Source organism: Chelonoidis abingdonii, chromosome 1 (genome assembly GCF_003597395.2).
Source record: "Chelonoidis abingdonii isolate Lonesome George chromosome 1, CheloAbing_2.0, whole genome shotgun sequence".
NCBI lineage: Eukaryota > Metazoa > Chordata > Testudines > Testudinidae > Chelonoidis > Chelonoidis abingdonii.
This window is the reverse complement of record NC_133769.1, coordinates 345,655,764-345,681,203: the sequence shown is the minus strand read 5'-3', so window position 1 is coordinate 345,681,203 and position 25,440 is coordinate 345,655,764. Positions and strand designations below refer to the sequence as shown.

At 42.5% G+C, this 25,440-nt stretch overlaps 1 protein-coding gene across 1 annotated transcript in view; it reads right to left on the bottom strand.

Annotated features, from left to right (window-relative positions):
• The window catches only part of MAML2 (mastermind like transcriptional coactivator 2), a 271,685-nt gene that overhangs the window by 17,273 nt on the left and 228,972 nt on the right, over positions 1–25,440 (bottom strand). The window lies entirely within an intron of this gene.

The window sequence follows — 25,440 nt, the reverse complement described above, 5'->3', positions numbered from 1 at the left end:
CCCTGCTCCCTGGCAGAAGCATCGGGTAGCGGGGGGTAGCCCCCGGGCCCCAACCCTGCTCCCTGGCGGAAGTGTTGGGCAGTAGAGGAGGACCCAGACCCTGACCCTGTTCCCTGGCAGAAGTGTTGGGCAGGGGGGAAACCCCTGGACCCCGACCCTGCTCCCTGGCAGAAGTGCCAGGTGGGTAGGGTGAGGTGGGGGAAGCCCCCAAGCCCGAACCCTGCTCCCTGGCAGAAGTGTTGGGCAGTGGAGGAAGACTCAGATCCTGACCCTGTTCCCTGGCAGAAGTGTTGGGCAGGGGGGAAGCCCCTGGATCCCGATCCTGCTCCCTGGCAGAAGTGCCAGGTGGGTAGGGCAAGGTGGGGGAAGCCCCCAAGCCCGAACCCTGCTCCCTGCCAGAAGTGTCGGGTAGCGGAGGAAGCCCCCGTGCCCCGACCCTGCTCCCTGGCAGAAGCGTCGGGCAGTAGAGGAAGACCCAGACCCTGACCCTGTTCCCTGGCAGAAGTGTTGGGCGGGGGGGAAACCCCTGGACCCCGACCCTGCTCCCTGGCAGAAGTGTTGGGCGGGGGGGAAACCCCTGGACCCCGACCCTGCTCCCTGGCAGAAGTGCCAGGTGGGTAGGGCGAGGTGGGGGAAGCCCCCGTGCCCCGACCCTGCTCCCCAGCAGAAGTGTCGGGTAGCAGGGGAAGCCCCCGGACCCCCTGGAGGAGCTCTGGCTTCCTGTCACAGCCTCAGGGCTAGGGGAGCTCTCACTCCCCCCTGCAGATCTGGCGGGGCCACAGAGGGAAGGAGCAGAATAGGGTGGGGCTGCGGACAGTGCTGCAGGCAGAAGGGGCAGAATGGAGAGGGGTCCCCCACTTGCTCTGACCCAGGACCCCACAAAACCTTAATCTGCCTCCGGCCTAAGGGCCGACAAAGAGAAAGCGTTTACAATCTAATGGGACAAGACAGACGCAGGGTGGGGAGAGGGGTCTAATACACGAGCAGAGGGAACAATGTGATGGCAGCAAATGGCATGGTAGTTCCATGAATTTTTTTTTTGGTGGGGAGGGGTGAGTTAGGAGGGCATTCTCCAAATGGGAAGAAAGGAGAAGAGAGGGAGGAAAAGGGGTCAGAAGGTAAAGGAGGTGTGGAGTGAACCTGAGGTGAAGAGATGATGAGACAGGGGGAGGAGGGTTGGAGCAAACGGCCAATCAGCACAAGGCAGAGCAAGTCCAATCAACACTGCTGAAGTTCTCTGAACGTCCAGTGGTCCCTGCTTGGCTGCTTCTGGCCCAACCGGCTGGTTCCTCTCTGTAGTTTTCCACACAAGGCCACACTGGGGTGTGGAGAAGAAGAGTAGGGTGAACATCTTTTCAAAAGGCAAAAGCAGGAGCCCCACCCTCTCCATGGCCCTTCCCTGGCCCCTCCTCTTCCCCTGAGACTCCACCCCCTGCTCCTCCTCTTTCAACTATATGTGTTCTGTTTACTTTCTTGTTACAACATAGACAGAAAAAAAGGTTTTACTGACAGCAAGATGCTTTCTGTTGAGTCATTTCACCAGTAGACAGACCTCCACCCTTCCATAAATATAGAAAAAGAGCTACCTCTGTCCCTGTGTTATCAAACAAAACCTGGCGCACTCCAATGCCACATGCACAAAGTTGCACAACTATAGCTCAGACAGGCGCTACTGGGAAGTTAGCTAAAATTATGGGAACACCATTTTCCTGACTTTTAGGCTCAATCATTACAACTCATAGAAACGAAGCCACCCAATCTGAAAAAGCTCCAGCTGATAACAATATGCAGCAGACTGTCTGCTCCACACCATAGGTGTCCAAGAACACATCACCCTGGTGCTCCACTGTCTGCACGGGCTTCCCCAGTGATTAGAGTCTAACTCCAGGATTCTGTTCACTGGATTCTTCTAGCTACTTGAGAGACCACCTCTCCCTCCATGACTATGATCTTCCATGACAGTTACATTCCACTGGCATAATTATATTTCACCAGTGGCAGAGACTCATGAGTGCCAGAGTCAGAACTTTCACAGGCACCAATCCTAGACCACAGAACTCACTGTCACAAGAGACAGGAATGGCTACCTTGAGAACTACATGCAAAGTTTATTTCTGTGACTTTGCTTTCCCTCAACAAGTTCTACACACATACAAACACACTCACAAAACCAAAACATACATGAAAAACAAACTGTAAATTAATCCAATTACTTCTCCTACCAGCTGGGAAGGAAAAAATACATTGCTGGCCACTGTTCACAGTATTGTTATAGCCACGTTGATCCCAGGATATGGGAGAGTGATATAATGCCTTTCACTGGGCCAACTTCTGGTGAGGAAAGAGGAAAGCTTTCATGCTCCACAGAGCTCTTCTTCAGGTCTTTGTGGATCCTGAAAGCTTGTCTCTCTCACCAACAGAAGTTGGTCCAACAACAGATCTTACCTCACCCACTTTGTCTCTCTGTTGATGCAAAAAGAACAGGAGTAGTTGTGGCACCTTAGAGATTAACAAATGTATTTGAGCATAAGCTTTCATGGGCTACAGCCCACTTCATCGGATGGATGCAGTGGAAAATACAGTACGAAGATATATATATACACAGAGAACATGAAACAATGGGTGTTACCATACACACTCTAACAATAGTGATCAGTTAAGGTGAGCTATTATCAGCAGGAGAGAAAAAACTTTTTGTAGTGGTAATCAAAATGGTCCATTTGGAGCAGTTGACAAGAAGTTGTGAGGAACAGTGTGGGGGGGGGCAATAAACATGGGGAAATAGTTTTACTTTGTGTAATGACCCATCCACTCCCAGTCTTTATTCAAGCCTAATTTAATGGTGTTCATTTTGCAAATTAATTCCAATTCAGCAGTCTCTCATTGGAGCCTGGTTTTTAAGTTTTTTTGTCATAATATTGTGACTTTTAGGTCTGTAATCGAGTGGCCAGGGAGATTGAAGTGTTCTCTGACTGGTTTTTGAATGTTATAATTTTTGACGTCTGATTTATGTCATTTATTCTTTTACGTAGAGACTGTCCGGTTTGGCCAATGTACATGGCAGAGGGGCTTTGCTGGCACATGATGGCATATATCACATTGGTAGATGTGCAGATGAACGAGCCTCTGATAGTGTGGCTGATGTGATCTCTGCTGATGGCTGTTGCTACTTCTAATTTAAAATAATTCTGCGGCATTCAGACAGGGCCATATAAGTAAAGTGTTTAACAATCTAAATATGACATAAAAGCTACAACTTTCTTTTGGAGACACATGCAGCCTCCAGGGCAGCATTACAATTGCACCTCTGAAAATGTAATGGACTTTTACACAATTCTGTCTTGCACACATTCTTTTCAGTTCAAGAAATAATCCAGAATTGCTCAGACATTGCCACATTCTTCAGCCCTTATGTTAGCTGTGAGACAGAAAGTATTCCTTTCCACAGACCAGCTTGCCAAGATGTTGTGCAAACTTTTGTACTTCTTAAAATATTTTGAAAGGAAAAATATGTTACAATAAATTGGCTTTGACATCCACATTCAAACTACACTCTAGCTTAAACCCATCCCACATGTTACATCCATTAATAGGATTCATCTGTTTTCTCATTGCACAGAAAATGCAGACTTCCCCAATGTATGCTTTCGAAATTCATGGTAATATATGTAGATTTATCGCCCCATTGCCCAGGTAACTGTGGGTTTTATTTTCAGATAAGCTGGACAGATTCACTTCTTGATACCTAATAAATGATTTTTAATAATCATATTTAGAATAGCAGTTGGCACAAAAAATAGCCATTTGGGAAAAAGACACTGCAAGAGCAGTGTAAATCATGAAATCTGAGCTATTTTATTTTTTTTTGCTGTCCAAGAAACGAGAGTGTTAGTCTATGAATCTATAATGTGTTATTTGTCCGACTTCCTGGTGTTCCAGAGGAGGCGATGTGAGGTGAGCAATTGCCTAATAAATCATACTTGATGCAGAGGATCAGTTGTGCTGCAGACTGACCCTTAAAGAACTGGTGCTATTGGGCCTGATTCTCCTCTCACTTCCACCAATATAAATCAAGAGTCCATAGAGCTGCACCACAGTAAAACAGGTGCAAGTGAGATCAGATTTTGTCTAACAAGATACGTTTTTTTAAAATATACATATACAGTGAGAAATTCTGGCCTGGGTGGATTTATACTGCTGTAGTTGAGAGTAGAATTTGGCCCAATATGTTTTATATCTAATAATATCAAATATTTTACTGGAATTGTCTTTCCTTTTTAACTAGACACCAAGTATACTGGGCAACATTAAACCATTTCATCTTCCAGAATGAAGGATGAAATTGATGTTCGATGGGATTGGCCTGTGGAAGGAACTTCCTGAGGAAATGAGGCAAATCCAAAGTCAGACAGACTTTTAGGAAATGCTGCCAAACTTTCTGTGACAGAACAGGATGTGTCATTATCAAATGGTAAATTCTGTTTTCTATTAGGACCTCCATCTTGTATAGGGTGATCATATTTCCCCAAGTGAAAACAGGACACCATGCTCCTACTCCTCCTACATGGGGCTCACCTGAGCCACCTGGTGTTATTGCTCACCTGAGCCCCTACCACGCATGGGGCTGACCCGAGGCCTCTCACTCCCAAAACAGTCTGGCCCGAGCCCCCTGGCACTGCCACCCACCCAAGTCCTGCCGCCTGGGGCTGGGGCCGACCACTCGAGTCCCACTGCCCAGCATCACTGCTTGCCCTGTCGAATGTTCGTCCTTGTCCCCCAGGGCAAAACAGGACCAAATGCCCAGTTTTGCCAAAAAAAGTCAGGCGGTCCGGGACAGGGCTTAAAAAAGGGGACTGTCCTGGCCAAAATAGGACATATGGCCACCTTAATCTTGTATCATGTGCTGAATATATCTAACCTTTCACAAAGCAAGCCTATGGAATTGCATTCCACATAGCCACCTTGCTGGGGAAAGATGATTGACACCTTGTTGAAGGATCATAATGGAGAAGCCATCAAGAAAGCAATCTAGGGCCATCAGCTTTGATGGTCTGTCAATTGCTGGCCCACTCCCCTCCTGGAATAATGCACCTTCTACTCAGGGACCTGAAAGAAAAAGGGACAAGCTTTCCAGCAGAACATATTGCTAAAGGAGACTATATTTAAGCAGGGGTGCTGCTCTGGTCAGGGGGAACACCCATTACCACAAAACTAAAAGGTTTGCAGGAACAAGAGGGCAAGACAGACTTTGCCAAGCCTGAAATACTAACAAGCCTAAAAAACCAACAATGAGGACTCCTTGTGGCACCTTAGAGACTAACAAATTGATTTTATATTATTTTTATATTCATTGTTTTTGCTGATACATACTAACATGGCTACCCCTCTGAAACCTGTTAACATACCTCAGACTCACAGAGGGGTGAGATCAGACAAGGAGAGGATGCTTTGAAGAGTAAAGTGACTGTGGTGAAGAAATTCCTATGCTAAGCCTTTGTTTCATGATTCCCTGTTGCGTTGTCCCCAAAGGGGTTAAACTAGAAGCCCAGAGAGCTCACATCTAGGTGGGACTCAGAGAGCACATGAAAAAGACATGGGGGGGCTCAGAGGTCTGAATCACTGGTTTTGGAGTCTGGGGCAACTGGACTGCAGAGTCCCATCTCCCAAAGAAGAATGTCAGACAAGACGTCTGTGCCTCAAAGTCAGTCCTATGGTTCCAGAGCTAGAAACAGTGACTAGACTCTACCTAGACTCAGTTTCCTTCCAAAGCACGTTGGATCCAGCTATTGGGTCCACTTGCAACAGATTGCTATCACACAGAGGGGCACAGGGCCAGGTTGTAACACCTTCCTCTCCAAAGACACATTTCCACTATAGCAAGGATGGCATTCACAACACAGACACCCCTCTCCTCCAAAACAACCTCCCCTCACAATGAATGAGCAAATAAATAGAAAAAAATCTGTAACAAATCAATGGGTAAAGAACCAGAGATTGTGAAGTACATGAGAGACTTGGCTATTACTATTATGACGAAGGGGCTCAGATACTCTGGTGATGGGCTGCAGTATAAAACACTAAGATAGACAGACAGAGAGATGGACAGATTAGATAATAACTCTAAGCAAGTAATACTCCCAGGGTTTGTTCATGAAAACCAAGAGGAATTTTAAACACATTTATGTAACCAGCAAATCAAAACATTCAGAATCAAATTTTCTTTTCCGTTCTACTGCTGCTACCCCCGTTTATGTCTGGGGGTGCAGTAGTAAATTGAGGGGGAAAATTTGGCTCCAAACGTACACACATAAATGTTAAAACAGACATTCTTTTGTTTCTTGTGGGTACATGAGGTGTAAAATGCAACAAAAATGCCAGACGAAGATCTTAATTTAGTTCTACCCACCGCACATCCAACCTCCACCCACAGGCTCTAAACACCATTATTTGTTGATATCACAATACGGGTGATATCACCTATAACTCAAAGGCAACTCAATCATTGTTATGAAAATGTGCTAAAAATCACCAAAAGTGACCCTGCCCTGATACAACATATACTGAGAAGTAAGGAATTCTGACCAGATTTCTACAGCCAAGTTACATATCCTTGAAACAGGCGTTAATAATGGAAACACTGACACATGGAAGAAAACACTTTTTGCTCTCTCATTGGGGCCGACCCATGCACAGCTGACTCATGGGTCAGCTTTATTCCACCCCAGATGGGTTACGCAGTCATCCTTTACTTGTGTAATTAAACTGTTTACGTACTCCTCTCCATTTGTTCTATTTGTGGCTATATTCATAACTGTGCTGCCTAGGTATCCGGAGCCCTGAGTATCACAAGAATTTTCCCTTTGTTTTACGTTGGTAAAAGGTGCCTACAGTCTGACATACCTTGGGCTTCTGTTTACCGTGTAATACAATAGTGAAATATTCTATACAAAATATTCTATTCTCTTCTGTTTAGGCTTTTATATCGCAGTAACTGAGCACTTCTACCACAAGGACCCAAAACATTTTACAATGCCACTTTCCAGCCTTTCATCTTGCTGCTTCCTTCACCATTCTTTGACACTCATCTTGGCTCCATGCCTTGTATCATCCTGGTCCCCGTCTGCTACAGTCTCCCACTTGCATTCTATCAAGATCCCTCCCGCTCCTTCTTCAAATTGCCTTCTTGAAGCCCACTTCTTCCTGGAATTCTTCTTTCTTTGCCCTCCTCTTTGGTGACGTGTTCTCACTGTTCTGACTCAGAACAGGTGCTCTGGCCTTGTCTATACTTAAAATGTAGGTTCACATAGCTACATTGGACAGGGGAATGAAAAATCCACACTCCTGATTGACGTCGCTATGGTGACCTATCCCCTGGTGCAGATACAGCTGTATCTACGGACGAATGCTTCCATTGACCTAGGAAAGGAGTGGTTGAGAGCAGTGGTAGTGCTACAGGAAAAGCCCCTTCCATTGGTGTAGGCTGTGTCTACACTACATGGTTGTGCCAGCATAGCCACAGCACTGCAGCTATGCCAGTACAGTCCCTGTAGTGTGGAAATACCTTACAAGTCTTGTCTTGCGCCCACACTTGGGGCTCCCTGGGGCACTTTGCTTGTCTGAAGCACAATGCATCAGGAGCACCTATTGGGGTAGTGCACCTCTGTATTGCCACCTACCACTGAGCTGGGCTTAATGCCACATTGGAGAGTCAAATGCATTTATAGGACATGACAGGACATTCCCCTACCTTATAGAAATCTCAGCCTAGCACCTTCATCCAGTAGCAGCAGCTTTAAATGTGCCTTGTATGCATGACACAGATCTATAAGAAATTATAATTATTTACCTAAAAAAACACATTAAGGGCTTGAGTCTCATTTACACTAAGGCCCCTTCATACCACTCTAGCAGTGCAAAGTAGCCTTTATTGTGTTTGTAAATTATAGAATCATAGGACTGATGTACTCAACTTGATATGGCCAGGCAGAGTTGGCCAATGGTAAAAATGCAGCTCATGGAGTCTTGCAAAGTAGACTGTAGCCCTCTAGAGGCCAGGTATAAATCTGTGTAACTCCACTGAGATAAAAGACTTCATATGCTTCTGTGCAACTTTGGGCAAGACACTTAGGCCAGCCTTTGCAAACTCAGGTGCCTAATGTTAGGTACCTTAATAAGTGCCCTGATTTTCAGTGGTGTTGAGCACCTGCCTCTCCCATTGGAGGTAAAGCAGCATATATGGTTAGGTACTAAATATTATTGTTTCTATTTTCTATTTTTTCCCCTTATAGAGCCCTCCCCAGAGACCCTGTAGTGACTGGAGCCATCACTGCGGATTGAGGACAGCTGACCATGGCTCCCCCAGAATCAAACACTACTCTTGGCTGGGCCCACGGCAATTCTTTGAGAGCAACACTGGAAACTCCAACCCCTTGGCATCTCTCTTCCACACCCCTCTTAGTGAGTCCTGTGTTGAGCTTGTGAGGTGAGAGGAAAGGCTGTGTAGTAATGGAAAGCATTATTTTTATAGGCAGCATCACAAAGGTAAGCAGGGAATGTTCCTGATCCATGCTTCAATATTACAGCAATAATGGTTACAGAAATATGATGATAGACAGACAGACACCACAAAGCAAAGAGCAAAAGTTGACATTCTGAGCTTCCCTCACAGATTTCTCTCCCTGTCAGCTTGTCCAGACCCCTGAAATACCTCTGCAAGTTTTCATTTCTGAACACATAATTCAAAGGCATTTTATGAAAATTTGGTTGGAAAAATGGACCCAAAACTTTAGCTTCCCCCCATCCCCAAAAGGGTGCTGGAGTTGGTGAATATTGTTTTCAGTGGGAGAGAATGAAAATAACGTTTGCTAAACCACAGTGCCCTTGGAGTCTTTGCCTCGTAACCAAGGAGAGTTGGTATTTGTGACATGATGGGGTTCTAGTTCTTGAAGATTTTCTGTCAAAAGGAGCAGACATTTTTCCCTCCCTTCTGTGACACCACAGAGTGGCTCATTTTGTTTTGACTGTCAGGCTCAGAGAAACAGCTCTAACCTTTCTTCTCTCCTTACATTAGTGCTGGTTTAATGAAACAAATACAGTAAAGTTCTTCGGATGTATTCACGAAAGTCTGCCCACGGTCTGATGCTTGGCTTATGAAAACCTCTAGCTCCAGCTCTCTCCAGGGGAGAAGCTGTGTAACATTTTGTTTGTCTGGCAACTAATTCTGTACATTTTGTTCACTTTTCTTAAGCAGCGGGTCTCAGTTGCCTCAGTCACCACAGCAGGCTATTCATGGTGCAGATCAAGGTTTCTACATAGATTTATTTTCCTATACTAAGTAGTTAAACTTGCTCGCAAAATATTCCAGGCTACTGTATAACCCCCTAGGTTGTACCTGCAAGCCCTACACAAATGAGGAGTCCTTACTAACTTGAGCAACCCAAATGTTGGCCTCTCGCTCATCTGTAAGATGGCACTTTCAAGAGCATAATACTTGCTAGCCCCATTCTGAAAAGGAATCTACTGAAGCAGAAATTCTTCTTTCTGCAGTCACTGGGCTTTTCCTGGAGGTCTCGCTTACAAGCACTGACCTAGCCTGACCTTGCTTCTACTGCGAGACACAGAGCTCGGCAGAACTGTTCTGACATTTTTTTTTTTTTTTTTTGCCAAAACCAGCAGATTTGGGTCAATTGAAACATTTCAAAAATTTGTGTTAAATTTACCTAACTGTTTTGACAACAAACAAACAAAAAAATTCATAAAAATGTTCGCATTGACCTGAAACCACTTATCTGGAATGTTTTGGTTCGGCCACCAAACTGGAAAATTGGTTATGAGATCATAGCATAAGCAGGAAAGGCTGCAGAAACTCTGTGGGTACATCTACACGGCAATTAGACACTCACAACTGGCCAGCCGACTCGGACTAAGGCATTGTTTAATTGTGGTGTAGATCTTTGGACTTGGGCTGCTCTGGGACCCTCCCACCAAGCAAAGTCCTATAGCCCAGACTCTCCAGCCTGAACCCGAACGTCTACACTGCAATTAAACAGCCCCTTAGTCCGAACTCAGCAAGCCCAAGTCAGCTGGCACGAGCCAGCTGCAAGTTTTAATTGCAGTGTAGACATACCTTGTGAAGTAGAATTATTATTAATTATTACTAGGAATAAGTTAAATAATCTATTAATTTCAATAATAGCAGAATGTATAGGGCCAGATCTTCTACAGGTGTAAATCAACATAGCTCCATTGATGTCAATGAACCTATGCCAAATTATACCAGCTGGAAATTTGACCAACACTTATCAGAGCGGGATAAAATAATGTTATGCAGACAGGACTTACAAAGCACAGTGGGCCTAATTCTCTACTGCCTTGTACCTTGTTTAGTCAAAGTAGGTGTAAAACTCTACCATTTTGTTTGGTAGCATCTTATACTCTTTTTACTCTCACTTTTCACATTGTACAAGATGACACAAGGTGTGAGGCAGTGGCAAATCATGTCCATTGTTTTGAGACTTGTTTTGAGACTAAGGATATTGTTTTAACATACAGAGCTACCTTAAAGTATATCAGATCATAATCTGTTCAGATGCTTTTACAGAGCCAGATTCTGCCAACACAAAAAAGTTTATACGCCTGTCAGTATCCTAACAGGCTCTAATGCAACTACTCACATGGATAAAGTTAAACACGTCTGTAAGCGCAAGACTGGGGCCAAACACCGTTCCAGCATTTGAAAGAACTGAAGACTGGAAAAGCACATGATCACTTTTGGTGTCAAACATCTTGAAATCAAAAATTCCAGGTGAACAATGCAAAATATTTTCCTTCGATAATTTTTTTAAATGTCCACAAAAACTTTCCCTCGATCACATGGCCCCACTTCTGCATTTGCCTTCCATGAACATCTTGAGCTGTCCACCTTGATTGGCAAAAATGTGGAAGTCACATTTCAAAGGCATGTGCATGAGGATCTGTGGCAACCACATTTTACAACTGCACAAGCAAGAATTGGCTGCCAGACTTGCTTGTGCTCTCCTCCAATAAGAGAAAGGAAATAACCTGTGTGACTTCTCTGACCATTCACAGCCGAGGTGCACAGCTGAAAGTGCAAATACACATGAATCAATCCAAAGAGTGCAAAATCTGAGAAGAATGTCACCAAAAACATTTGAAAATAATAATATATTTGTGGAATAACAATTGGCTCCTATATATTCCATGCAGGGGCCCCTCTGTCCCCAACTTATCTGTAATTCAGGAAAGGATTTATGTGGGCAGATGGACCTATCAATCCATCTTGGAAGTAGCAGGATCAGAGAATAATCTGAGTCGTCCAGCTTCACTATATATTTAAAGCACTACAAGGCATCAATGCCTTACAGTGTCCTAGGCTGAAAAGTAGCCCCACCAAGGTCCTGACCAAAGGCAGGACCACCAATTTATATCTATTTAAGGTGCTTATGTGGCCCCATCACTGCAGAATCTGAGTACTTCACAGTCGGTCACATATTACCTTCACAACACCATTGTGAGATAGGGAATTTCTGTTATCCCCATTGTACAAATGAGGAACTGAGGCACAAAGAGACTAAGGACCAGAGTTTTGAAGATATCCAGATACCTACATATGCAGATAGGCACCTAGTGGGATTTTCAAAAGCACTTAACTCCTAATAGCAGCAAAGAGTCCTGTGGCACCTTATAGACTAACAGACATATTGGAGCATGCGCTTTCGTGGATGAATACCCACTTCATCCACGAAAGCTCATGCTCCAATACGTCTGTTAGTCTATAAGGTGCCACAGGACTCTTTGCTGCTTTTACAGATCCAGGCTTAACATGGCTACCCCTCTGATACTTAACTCCTAATGAAATCAATCTGACTTGCGAAAAGTCACACAGGAAGCCTGTGGCAGAGCAGAGCATTAAGCCTAGTTCTGCAGCATCCAAAGTGAGAACCCTACTGACTGGACTATTCTTCCTCTCTACGGGCCAGTCTCTCCTATAACAGCTGAAGATGTGGGTCTGTGCCTGGGACATCGAGTGACAATGAATGAAAAATTACTAACTTTGCTACCAAGAAATTCCACCCCCACCCTTTCTTAATTGCACAATCATTTTATCCAGGCATTTCTCCAATATCATTTTCTGTTCCCTTGGAAATTTAAAGCAGCAAAGGCAAAATAATACAATAAATAATAATAATAGTAGTTACTTTACATGTACTAACTTGGCCAATGTACAGAATCATACCAATCAGCAAACACCTTTCTTAAACAACTACTTTCAAATTACAGATGAGAAAAAGAATCAATTTAGTTATTTGCGCAGTTTTTACTATAAACACTTTTAATCGCTTTGTTTTTTAATTTAACAAAACAAGCTACTCATTCCTGAGCCTGTGTGTGCCAAGTTTTGGCTTGCAGTGTTGTTTTTTTAAATATATTTTTGCTATCAATCTAGGAACATTGGGGTTTATGTGTAAAATGCTGAAAAATGGTATAGCCACCAGCAGGCGCTGCTATGAAAGTGCTTTTGCTCTAGCTCATTAAAACCTGGGCAAAGACAGAATTGCATTTTTTGCATGGGCTGAAGAGCAGATTTAGTACTTGCTCAATCTCATAGCAACAGACACAGAAACAGTGCCTCATTACTAGCCTTGTCCAACAATCAAGTCTTTAACAAGAACAAAGGTTGACAGTGATTAATCATTAAGCAGTTTCTTGTTCCTTTCTGCACGTGTTCTATGCAGCCTCCTGCAGAGTCAGTCTGGCATACTTCCTGTCTGTGCTACACAGTGCCCATGTCTGGGCAGACAGAGAAGCCTTTTGCAAAAGCTAAACACACAGTTGAACATCTTGTCTCTTATTCTGAGTATGGCAAATTCTGAATGCATGCGCATTCTGCAAAAATAATAAACCCTCCCCTATACATCTGATTACTATACATTCTGTGGAAATAACCTAAATAGAGATTTGTCCACATGAAACATTTCCCCAGAGATTTCAATGATGTATTATTAGAATTTTCCCAAGTAAACCAGGATAATATTTTAATGTGATCTTCTGGCCTACGCGGTATATTTAAAGGTCTCCATTTTGGAAAGATTTTGGTTGTTTGTGATGAAAATAAGAAGCATGCATTGAAATATCAATAAATAAGGTTACTGTAAAATGTCTACATCAGAGATCATGGTTGAAATCCTGGTTCCATTAAAGTAATGGCAAAACTCCCATCACTTTAAATGGGAAAAAGGTTTCACTTCCTGTCTCTAGCCACCTACAGTGTCACTGTTCCCTCAGATTTCAGAGTAGCAGCTGTGTTAGTCTGTATCCGCAAAAAGAACAGGCATACTAAATAACAAATTTATCTGAGCATAAGCTTTCGTGGGCTACAGCCCACTTCATCAGATACATAGAATGGAACATATAGTAAGAAGATATATACATACAGAGAACATGAAAAAGTGAAAGTAGCCATACCAACTCTAAGAGGCTAATTAATTAAGATGAATTATTATTCCCTCAGAGTGACCTTAGCCTATACGTTATGGACCAGATTCTCAGCCTGAATATATGGACACGGACATAGATGTAGTGTCAGATTCTCAGACAGTGTCAGTGGAAATGGCTCCACTGAAGTCTGTAAGGTGCTGTAGTTTTAAATGTTCCACATGCTCTTATTTATATTAAAGTGAATGGGTTTATTTGCATGAGCAATGATTATTCCCACAAAATAAGTATTACCTGTTCTACTTCAACATTATCATTTATTTCAAAGCTGTTAACAGGAAAGTAAACTTCAACGCACATACTGCAATAAAATAAAACCTTTAGTGTGTGTGCTTGTGTGAGAGAGAGAGACAGACACACCCATGTGTGTGCATATACCAACACACCCCTTTGTCTCTCTCTCCTCTATGAATTCTATGCTACATACATACATGTACAATGAGATTTACATTTCCTAATGGCAGCTTTGAAGCAAATGATGAAATTGAAGTAGCACGTACAAAAGGTCTGCAGTTCTTTTCTCCCGTGAATAATCCTTGGGTGTCCAAGGAGTCTCATTCATTTGTGACTGTCCCTGGGAATGAAGAGTACTCCTGTAAGTGTGGGTTGCAGGGTCAGGTGCTAACACCGTAGCTGTCAATTAGTGACTTTCTTAGACATATAATGGACACAAAACTACACACACAAAGTGTGTGAAAAGATCAGTTTTTCCTCAGTACTTAGTACCAATACAACTTACAATACACCAGCAAATTACATTTACTTTCGTACAGCTTTAATTTTCAGGCTAATCACCAGTCTGTTTTAATTTTTGCCATTGATATTTATCCACTCTTTATTCAGCCATATCTGCTAATTTAAACTAATTTGCTTTGCTTCTAAATGAAAATATAGCAATGAAATAACTATAATACCCCACTCAGGGGGAGAAAAAAACTAAACAAACAACACTCAGTATTCAAAAGGTCTGAGTTTTACATAGCGGGAAGGGGACATCAACCTGAACTAAAATGTTTAATGAAGGAAGGAAAATAATTAAGAAATACAAAGAACATCACCAACAAAAAAGCCCACATAGCTGGTGACTGAACACTTTCATACACACGGACACGACACAGATGACATAACAGTCAGTGGCACATAATAAGATCAAAGCACTCCTGCTGTGAGTGCACAGCAAGAACTTGAACATCTTTAAACTGGAGTCTACTGGGATCAACTTTCTAAACTAACAACCCTGAACTCTGAAGGAAAATAATGCTGAACACTGAAAAGCAATATTTCTACTGTACGGATAACGTCTCGTAGCCTGGACCTGCCTGCAGCCTCCAAATGTGCCAATTAACCCCCTATGTTGGAGATTTAAAACAAGTCCTCCAATGCAACAATGTGTTTCCAAGCTACATATTCTCTAATAATGAATTACATAATTAGGAACCAAGGCATCAGGATGCGGGTTAGGTGTCTCTGGGGACAGAGTAGGGAATTAACGGTTTCCCAGCTGTGGGCACCTGGGTATAGGTCTGATTGGGCAGCACACAATTCCATCTGAGCAGGCAAAATTACCGATCTATTGTAATAACCTGGATATTTAATTTTAAATGGCTACCCAAGTATATAGCAGTTGTAAACAAAGCACAAAACCATGCAACTACACTTCCGCTATAATCCTCCATTTAGAATTAACGCTGCCTCTGTTATAAGAGACCCAGGGTCTATATTGGTGCTTAATTTGAAGGACTGACTACTAGTTAAGGGTTGTTGTCATCCCTCTGTTTTGCCATCCAAGTGAGTGTGGTAAAGGATGCCTCTGGGCAATGACGACAGCCCCAGGGCTAGATGGATCTGCACAATTTTTAATCTAGGCCAAAAGTAGTTTCATTAAAATGTGAATGAAGAAGGTTCTCCAAAGAGCACTTAAGGGGTTTTAAAGCATCTTTTGTGTGTGTGTCAAGAAATGGTAACTCGGTGAGATTTTTTCATGTGTCCTCATATATTTACTCTGTTTAACCCGTGGCATTACTTGGCAGGGGAACTGTGAAATGAAGCACCATGTGTGGTTGCATGCTAATATTGATACACAGCTTACGGACTCTTCCCAGAGATGCTGGAGTCTGAGTGTGCGGAGCAAACAGAAAGGTTTGTGAGGGTGCGTGTGTGTATGTCTGCACTGAATTATTTCATTTGTTCATCACTATACCCAGCTTTTTGGTAATCAAAGTAGGGCCAGCTAACGGGGTGAGAATAGTTTGGTCCACAATGGACTAATTCTTTCTTGGGCAATATGCCTCTGAGAAACTGTTTGAGAAAATGCTTCCGTAAATAAGAGACAAAAGAGAATGATAATTATAGTGGTTATTATTTACAGTGCCCTAATTATGGTACAATACAAATAGATAATACAGAAATGCCCTTCTTACACCTGATAAAAGTGCCATTCATGCTGTTGGAAAGCTTGGCTGCCAATAAACAGCCTCTTCTGTTCCTCTTGTATCACTCTTCTATGAGGGCAATTAAACAGCCTCTTCTCCCCTTCACTCATTTTCCAATCAACATATTCTTATAATTAAAAAAAGAGAGAGCTAGTGAACAGAAAGTCATGTACCACAAGTTCTCTGTTTTATTGACAATAAGGCTGTGTGGTCTAGTGGTTAGTGCCCTTTCCTACTAATTAGAGGATGTGGGTTCCGGTTCCACCCATGGCTGCTAATCTGGTGGGATTAACTTGACCTGCCTCTGTTTCTCTTCCTGCTTGTTGTCTGTCTTATCTAATTATACTGTAAGCTCTTCGGGGCAGGGACTGTCTCTTATTCTGTATATCTACAGTGCCGAGCACATGTGATTCCAATTTTGCTTGGGGCCTCTGGGGATTCATGAATTGTAGCTTTTGACATACCAACAACCAGTATAGCTCACAGCAGGTGAAGCAACCAACACCCTGTTTCCTGGACTAATGAGGAAAGGTTGGATTCCCTCCTGTGCCCTGGGTCAGCACAAGCCAATTATCCATTCAACATGGGGCCCAAATAGGATTTAAGAGATGTGTTGGCTTTGTGATGCCTGGTTTAGGGGTGAATTTTACCCAAATGTAAAAGCTGCTCTTCAAGGATTACCAGAAGCTTCCCCGCTCCCCCCGCCCCAAACCCTGCACTCCACAAATTGTTTTGTTTAGGGTTTGGGGCATTAAATTTGCCTTATGTGTCTTGAGGGCCAGATCCAAAATCAGTGGAAAGACTCTCACTGCTAAACGGAAGGTTCCTAACTAAAACAAATACTGAGATTTAGCCAGAGAGAGACAGCTGGGGAAGAGAAAGGGGAAGGTAGCGTGCTTTTCAATCACAAAAGAGTGAGAAGGCAAACGGACCTGCAAAGAGGACGGCTCTTTTGTGGCACCTCCAGCATTTTTTATCTGCAAGGGTTCTCTGTCTTGGTCACTTCTCCTGGCTTCACTTCTGCCATTTCTAAGGTGTACAGATTTATAAACCAAAAAGAACAAAACAAAAGTAATATTGCTTGTTACACTGAAATCCGGTTCTGCGCTGAAGAGTGAATGTAAACATGGCACCTTCTCTCTCAATAGGCCCAGTCCCCGTGAGTCAGAGCTCTTCATTTTAATGACCAAATATCCTTTTTTATGATTTTTGTCTCCTGCAAGCTCTGTACAACCAACACAGCTACCAGACCTGAATTGTCTTCTTGTGCATCAGCAGCAGAACAGTTCATTAAGTTTCTATCACTTCCACCTCTAAGGACAGAATGGGGCTGAACAGGTGACAGAAGGGCATAAATTAGCCTGTAGAATCTTTAATACTGGTGGTGATGCATAAGAAGGAAAGAACCCAGCTTGATTCAGAGTCCAGGTTGTATGGGCAAAGCTGGAAGTTAGTAAAATAGGGCTTGGGGTAAAATCTGTTTTGCAGGCAATGGGAAGACTTCCACTGACTGCAATGGGCATTGAATCACAGCCCATACTGAACACATTTGATCTGGAATGACTGACAAAATAAACACCGTGTCCCACAATGGCATTTTTACAGTCACTGTTCAGAGCAGAACTGTACCTAAGATTTGTATTGTTCTTTGTAAAGGTCATACCATACAAACAGCATGGAAAGGAAACCTTGCAAGAAGATTCTGTCCCAGGGTAGCTTAATCCTAATTTACATGCATTAAAAACATTAAAAGACAGTCTTTCGTTTTTAACCATCCTACTTTTGATAGGAGTGCTCTCTTTACTACCTGTCTGATGCTGCCAGTTACAACATCTGACAGTCACATGGGGAAGAATTACCCTTAGGAGTTCAAATTCTAAAATACTCTTTTGTGCAGATATGTGTATTTTCAATCTGCTCCATATGAGGGCATTTCAGGGCAGTACCTCCTAAATGACATCTATCTTGTTTATGCAGTAATTTTGCAATGGCAGGGATGATCTAAAGTATTTTCTGTTTTAAATTCTGTGACCCTATGTCATAAAGAGCCTTGTTAAATCAAAGTTCTCTGGTCTTTCTTGTCCCCACCATACATAAATTGTGTGAACTGATTTTCTATGATCAGTCCATCTAAGCTGCTAAAAGCTGGTTCAGACAGCCAGATCAGAGGTCAAGTGGGCAGAATTTCATTGCCATTTCTACTGATAACCTTTAAGGAGAATATTTCAGTTTACACTAGGTAGCTGCCAGCAGTAGACATCAGTTAGGTCCAGTGCAATCAGACCGAGGTCAGATGTCCTCATCTTGGTTTAACAATCTTATACGTTTCCACACATAAGGAGCAGCCATACTTCCATCATACTTTCAGTCAGAATGACTGTTGGTTTAGAGTTATTAAAAAGAAAAACAACAACAACAACAAATTAAAAACAAACAAAAATTCTCCAAGGGCTAGACTGGCACCTTGCAATATGCCATCAGTAAGGGTATCCAGAGAGTCACGACATGGTCTCTTCTTCCCTCTTGCTCCATGAGGGAAATAAGCTATGCCAGCCCTTTTCCTGGCACAACTAACTCCTCCCTCTGCGCCAGCTCAGCTGTGCTGGCTGGCAAAGTGGGCAGTGCCAAGACTATACCCACTCCTCATCCAGCCGATCCACTCCTACCCAGGATTGGGTGGAAGCCTGGAAGTGACTGGTCTCCCACCAGTGCTGTGATTCATGATGTGAGTAGCCCATGCCCTTATGTTCCTGTGTGAGCACACAGCCCATTTCACAAATGAATCCTATGAAAGAACACATGGAGCTCATGTGTAGCTCAAAACTCCGATTCAGCCAAGTTTGGAGTAGAGACCAGAGAGGGAGAAAGACCCTAAAGCAACGGTTCTCAAACTTGTGTACTGGTGACCCCTTTCATACAGCAAAGCCTCTGAGTGCGACCCTCCCTTATAAATTAAAAACACTTTTAAATATATTTAACACCACTATAAATGCTGGAGACAAAGCAGGGTTTGGGATGGAGGCTGACAGTTCACAACGCCCCCCTCCCATGTAATAACCTCACAACCCCCTGAGGGGTCTCCACCCCCAGTTTGAGAACGCTGCTCTAAAGCCTAGTGGTTCCCACACTCTCCTGGGAGACCCTGCCCTGCGCCAATGGACATTTAAATATTTTATAAAAAGTTGAACAGCTTCAAGAGGCGAGATTACCACGCAAATACCCTATACTCAGTGGTTAGAGAACTCATCTGGGCAGGCCCTCTCAGAGGTCCAGAGAGGCCTGGCCCACTTCTAGTGTTTGAGGCCGCTAGCCATAATAAAAATAAAAAATGACAACACATGAAAACAAAATAAGGCACCAAAAAAGAGTGAGACATAATTTGATTTTTTTTTTATTTAACAAATGCTTTTCTAGCCTTTTTCTGTGCGAATGCACTAATTATTGAGGAAAAATCTAGCTTTCGGGCAATGTCACAGTTGATATTAAGCACGGCGAGCCCATTCAAATGCTCTTGTCCCATAGTTGAACGGTGACAATTTTTTTACCTGCTTCAACACACTGAAAGTGAGTTCACCTGAAGCCACTGATGCAGGCAAACTGACAAAAATACGCAATGCAATTGTGATATTAGGGAACACCCCGTAGAGTCCATGTGCTAGCATTTCTTGAAGCAATTCCTTTGGCTCGCAATCCAATTTAAAGTTCATGGAATATATTTGTTTGAGGAAGAGACCTCGTCACTGAGATCTTTTGAGATTTCTTTGTTGTACTGTTGCTGAAATTGTTCAGCTGCAGAAAGTAGATCTTCATTAGTCAGTCTGTTAAACTGCTAAAGAAACCCAAAAAGGGTACAAATTAGTCGCAGTGATTCAAATCAACGTGTAAGACCTGATTGAAGAGAGTCGATGATGACAAGACATTGACCCTATAATGCTGCTCAACATCGGATTCAGTAGGTAAGTTGCGACTGATGGAGAACTCAGATGAATGTCAATATTCTGTGCTACTAATTTGGATTCAGTCAAGATCGCATCCCATTGTTGATGAATCTGTTGAATGTCACTGATAAGACTTTCAATATTATCCCTCTCATCATCAAGTGTAGCATTGTGTGCTTGAATTACCAGATTAGTTTGGTGGATCATTGTAAGTAGCTTCATCAGCACAGATGACATCAGAATGCATTCAAATTTGTACATGTGCTTCTCAACAGACTGAAGTTCAGTTTGAGCCTGTGCAGTGGAGTTGAGAGATTCAAGCTCATTTAAAGCCTTTCTCACTGAATTCAAATGCTATGCAACTGGTTGAACACAATCAATCCATGCAGACCATCTAGTTTTGGACATCCCATGCAGTGAAACAGGAAGATATTGCTTCAGAATGTCCCACCTTTGTGGACTGCTACTGAGAGATTGTACATTTGCTGAACAGTTTCAATCAGTTGCATGATTCAGCACAGTCAACATCTACAAGATTTAGTGTGTGGTTTGCACAGCTGGAGAAAATACAGTTTGAATTATGCTCAAGCAGAACTGCTTGTACAGCTTCATACTTCCCAGCCATATTAGATCCATTGTCATAGGCTCGACCAATGCAAACTTGAAAATTTAACTTAAAACCTTCTAGAATTGCTAGTACTCAAGCAGCAATTTCTTTTCCAGTTTTTCTTGTGAAATTATCCAACAAAATAAACCTTTCTTCAATTGAAAATTTTGAGCTGTCTACAGTCTTAACATATTGAATAACCATAGTCTGTTCCTTGTGAGAACAATCTGGAGTAGCATCAACAATGATTGAAAAATACTTGGCATTTTGAATCTCACCAAGAATTGTTGTTTGTACGAATGAACCACATAGCTCAATAGACACGCTTTGTATGTGTGTGGAGAGATAATGGACTTGCACGTGCTTCTGACTCTTGCGATTCTTGAACACATTTAACATGCTCTGATAAAAGTGGGTCATATTTGCTGAGGAGCTCAACTCTGTCTAGAAAGTTTCCATTTGCATGATCACCAGTATGTTGACTGGAACCAAAGAAAGCCAATCCGTGCTCAGAAAGAAAAAGGATGGCATTCAGGATGCGCTCAAGAAGATTTTTCCAGTTGTTACTTTCTGTAGAGAGTTCAGTCAAGAGTAAATTATCAGCTGAACTTTCAGCTGATGCTGCTCTACTAGCTGAATGTAACATAGTTTTCATTGTGTGACATTGAACTCTCATGTGATGGTATTCAGTCTTTCAACTTCCTCCAACCTCTGTTGAAGCTCCATCCTGATTGATCAGAGAGAACTGATGCATTTGCAGCACTTTTGTTCAAAATGAAGCAGGGTGCACAGTACCAAGACTGGTTATGCTGGAGTAGGGAAAAACAATCTTTTGGAAGAATTTTTGTCAGCAGATGAGTAGGGAAAGCATGACTATCAGCATCTCATGCAATGTTACTCGGAATTTCAAAACAACTAATTTGAAGAAAAGATTGCATTTTGGCAGCATTGCTCTTGTCAATAATTCCAATGTCAGTCCCAGTCAAACCTGTAGTACTTATGCATTGCTCTTGCTGCATCAAATCTACATCTTCCTGTTGCTGCTGAGTTTCTTGATTGTACCCAGGATCTTCTGCTGCATCTGTTACTGTTGGCACACTTCCCTGACTACTGTCCTCATGTTCAGGTATTGGCATTGAAATATCACCTGTTGCAGTTGCGGAGTTTTCATTATCTGTAGCATTGTTTGTTGGGTAAGGTGTGTTTAACAGTGGTTTGAGAAGTGAAGTTATTGGCTTTGAGCTCTTAGCTGCTGCTTCACTCAGTTGTTTTTGCCGTCTCTTGCTTCCACCACTTTCAAATCTCCTCTTCATAGTGATCTATCTGGTCAATATGTAGCCTGTCCACACTTGAAATTTTCCGGTGTGAATCAAAACTCAAGCACGCAAGGTATAATTTAACCAGCTGAGCTAAAGACAAATGGATGACATATATATAGTAAACACAGACATGGATACAGACAGAGGGATAATGTCCAAAAATTTCAAATGTGTGTCCTCATGAAACTCACTGTACAAGACTGTCCTCACAAATTTTCACCTTGAATCTGGGCCTATAGACTATGAAAGCCTATGATGATGGCCAAACTACCAAGCTAGGGCTCAACCAACCAACCAGCCACCTTTTTTAGCTACCATATGAAGATAATAATGAGGAATTCTCACGCATCAATATTCCTTAGTCAACTAGATGTAAAACTTTAAATACACTAAAATGTAACAATTCTCTACCTTTCAACACGCACTTGATCCAGCACTAGCCACGAGTAGTAGTTTGTTTATATAATCATCTGATTAAATTAAATTAAATCAAATCAGGTGCCTAATCCCTTTGTGGATCTAGTCTTGTGTATCCCCTCTGACAGTCTGCAGAGTGCTGAACACAGAATGACTGCTTGTCTCTGCAGAGAGCAGAATCCTTAGAGATTTAAAGAGACAGCACACAATCTATGGGATAGATGGCCTAGCAGTTACATAGCTAAAAATACATTGCTGATTTGCTCATTCCTAATAAAGAGGGACAATCCCCTTCACAGTTGACAGATATTTCAGCATCTTTGGTGTCATTGTTCTTGAGGGAGTTTTGGAATACAGGATCCCAGTTTCACTGATCTTGATTATGGGTGATTTTTAATTTCTGATAAAGAATACAGTCATTGAACCATAATAGCTTCCATTTCTGCCTTAAATTCCTCCTCTAGTCCCCAAAAGAGAGGTAAAATGTTATTCCTTATTTAATAAGTAGATAACCCAAACGCTCTCCAGATTTGTAGCACAGCTCTGTGTAGCTCAAAAGCTTGTCCCTTCCACCAACAGAAGTTGGTCCAGTAAAAGATATTACCTCCCCCACCTTGTCTCTCTCATATCCTGGGACTCAATGTGGCTAGAACACTGCAAATTACATATCTAATATGTCACTCGATCCTCAAAGACTGTTTTAAAAACATTTTATTTGGCATGGTGAAGTTCTGTAATGATGCTGGTGTGACACAAAATGTAGAAAGACTCACAGTAAATTCTGATTATGTTGAAAACTGGCTGCTTATCACTACAGTCAGATCTACAGTCTCGCCAACTGAATAAGACAGTCTTCCATGGAGGGAATGCACAAACTAAGATACACTTGGTTTTAAAATTTGCTAACAAGAGCCTTTCAGTTCCAGCCCATTTGTTAATACACTCCTCACTCCTGCAGATGCCATTGCCTACCAATGGAGTGTACACTTAGCCAAAAAAAAATCCACTCTCCCTGGAGAACAGTGCATTATTTTGGCAGTAACCAGGATTTATCTCAACTCTGCCTCTGTAGTAAATGTCTGACCGAAAGCCCACAGAAGTCAATGGGAGTCTAACTGAGCAGATCCCTACCTCTTTTTCTCTCATTTCCCCATCTAATATTGGGATAACAATATCTCCTTTCTCCAGTCCTTCAACTGGCATGTCTATTAAGATTTTAAGCTCACAGGGCAGGGATTCTCTCATCATTTTTATGCACTAGCATAATGGGATCCTGATCTCAGCTGGGGCCACTAGCTGTTAATAATACATAAATAAAGTAATTAACTAATAACAGTGTCAGCAGGATGAAATAATATATATTGGAATTATTCTCAGTGACTCTCAACAGGTATATGCTAAACTGTACTATTGTTATTTTAAATACAACAATTTCTGTATTTCCCTAAGTGGCTGGCATGCAGCCAACAATTTAATAAAGCTGAAATGCCTTCTGTCAGTCTCAGCTTCTGACTTTTTTCCTCCAGGTACCATAACCCCTTGACTTTGGGCACCACAATAGATCTATGAAACCGAGCAGATTCTTTTGAATCAGATCCATCCTGGAGAATTTGACCCCAGTTTTAGAACACTGACTAGGTTTGTTCCTGTACCAGCATGAGGAGCCAATATGTTTGGGAAATTTGCCAAAGCACCAGTTCAGCCCAATTATCTGGGACGCATTCTGGGAAATTGCTGCCTACAAGCAAAATGATGGCTGGTTGTCCTCACAGTAACTGATGCCTCAGCAGAAACTCTGGCTTTGTGGTTTCCCTGCTGTTTTAAAGCAGCACTTCAGTCAATGTCACTCCCATGATACAACAAGGTTGCGTATAAATTTTCAATATTAAATGTTGTTGATTGCAACAGCTTTTCCCCCTAATGTCATCCAAAATCCAACTGTAAAAAGCACATGAAGTGAACAAGCAGCTGCAACTTTATTTGATTTACCTTTGTGTTATGATGGGACCCAATCCTGCAAACTATAACATACATATATAGTTTTCCTCACATTCCAGTCAATGGGACTTGCGGAGTAGAGAGGGGATTACAGCGTGTTAGTAGCAGCTGGTGTAAGTCAGGACTGAATCTAGTGATGTGTCTCTAGTTGAAAGGTAGCTGGCTCTGGGTAAGAGATTCTGTCTGTCCTTTGAGAGAGATGAATCAGCTGCAATGAGACAGGGATGGAAAGTTCCCAAGGACATTGCAGGAGATTGTAGAAGTACCAGTAAGGACCACACAGGCACCTCCCTGAGCTGCGGAGGAATGAGAGGAATTGGAGGGATGGAATAAAGGAAATATTGTTCCCAGGCCTCCAAGGGGGCACTGGCTTTCTGGTCCCTCTCCAATAAAAATAAGGACATGTGGTGACCACCACAATGAAAAGTAGCTCAATGTTGGGGTCTACCACTTGATTATGTAAATTACATCCCAGAGTGGATTAGTGTATGAAAAAATGAGAAAGCTCTCCTGAAAAATGCCCTGTAGCCTTAGGAAGCTGGACTGACTTGAAGCTAGGCGATCATCAGTTGTGGTTCCCTCTTCTCCATTGCTGTTAATATTTCTGTGCATGTCACAACCCTTCTTATTAACCAAGGCATCATGGCCCAGATTTTTAAAGATATTGAACCACTGCTGCATGGAATGCATCAATGTCTAGACTGACTTAAGAGCCTAAGTCTCATTTTCAAAAGGGATTTAAGCACTTAGGAGCTTAAATCCCATTGAGAGTCAATGGGATAAGCACGTCAATGCCTAAATACTTCTGAAAATCTGGGCCTGTATCCCAACCTTAGGAGGAGGCCACTAGCATTCTTCTGGCTTTACAGGTGAGATAACGGAGAGGTTGTATCAGGTCACTTCAAGAACTGGGAACAGACCCCAGGTCTCTGCTATTGCACAGCAAAGTCTTATTCACTTGACCACACTTTCAGAATGAAGGTGCCAAATTATGTGCTTGGCTGTCCTAACTGTAACCATGAAACCACACTTTGCTTCCAGAGTCAGGACTAAAACCCAGGAATCTTGATACTCAACATTCCAGCAATGTCTAATAAATAGTTACCATACCAGCCCCTAGTGTGACCTAGGTCAGGTCTAACTGATGCCAGCTAGAATAGTCTCCTAGGGACTACTTTGCTAACCAAAGACCACTGAAATGCACTATGCTCTGC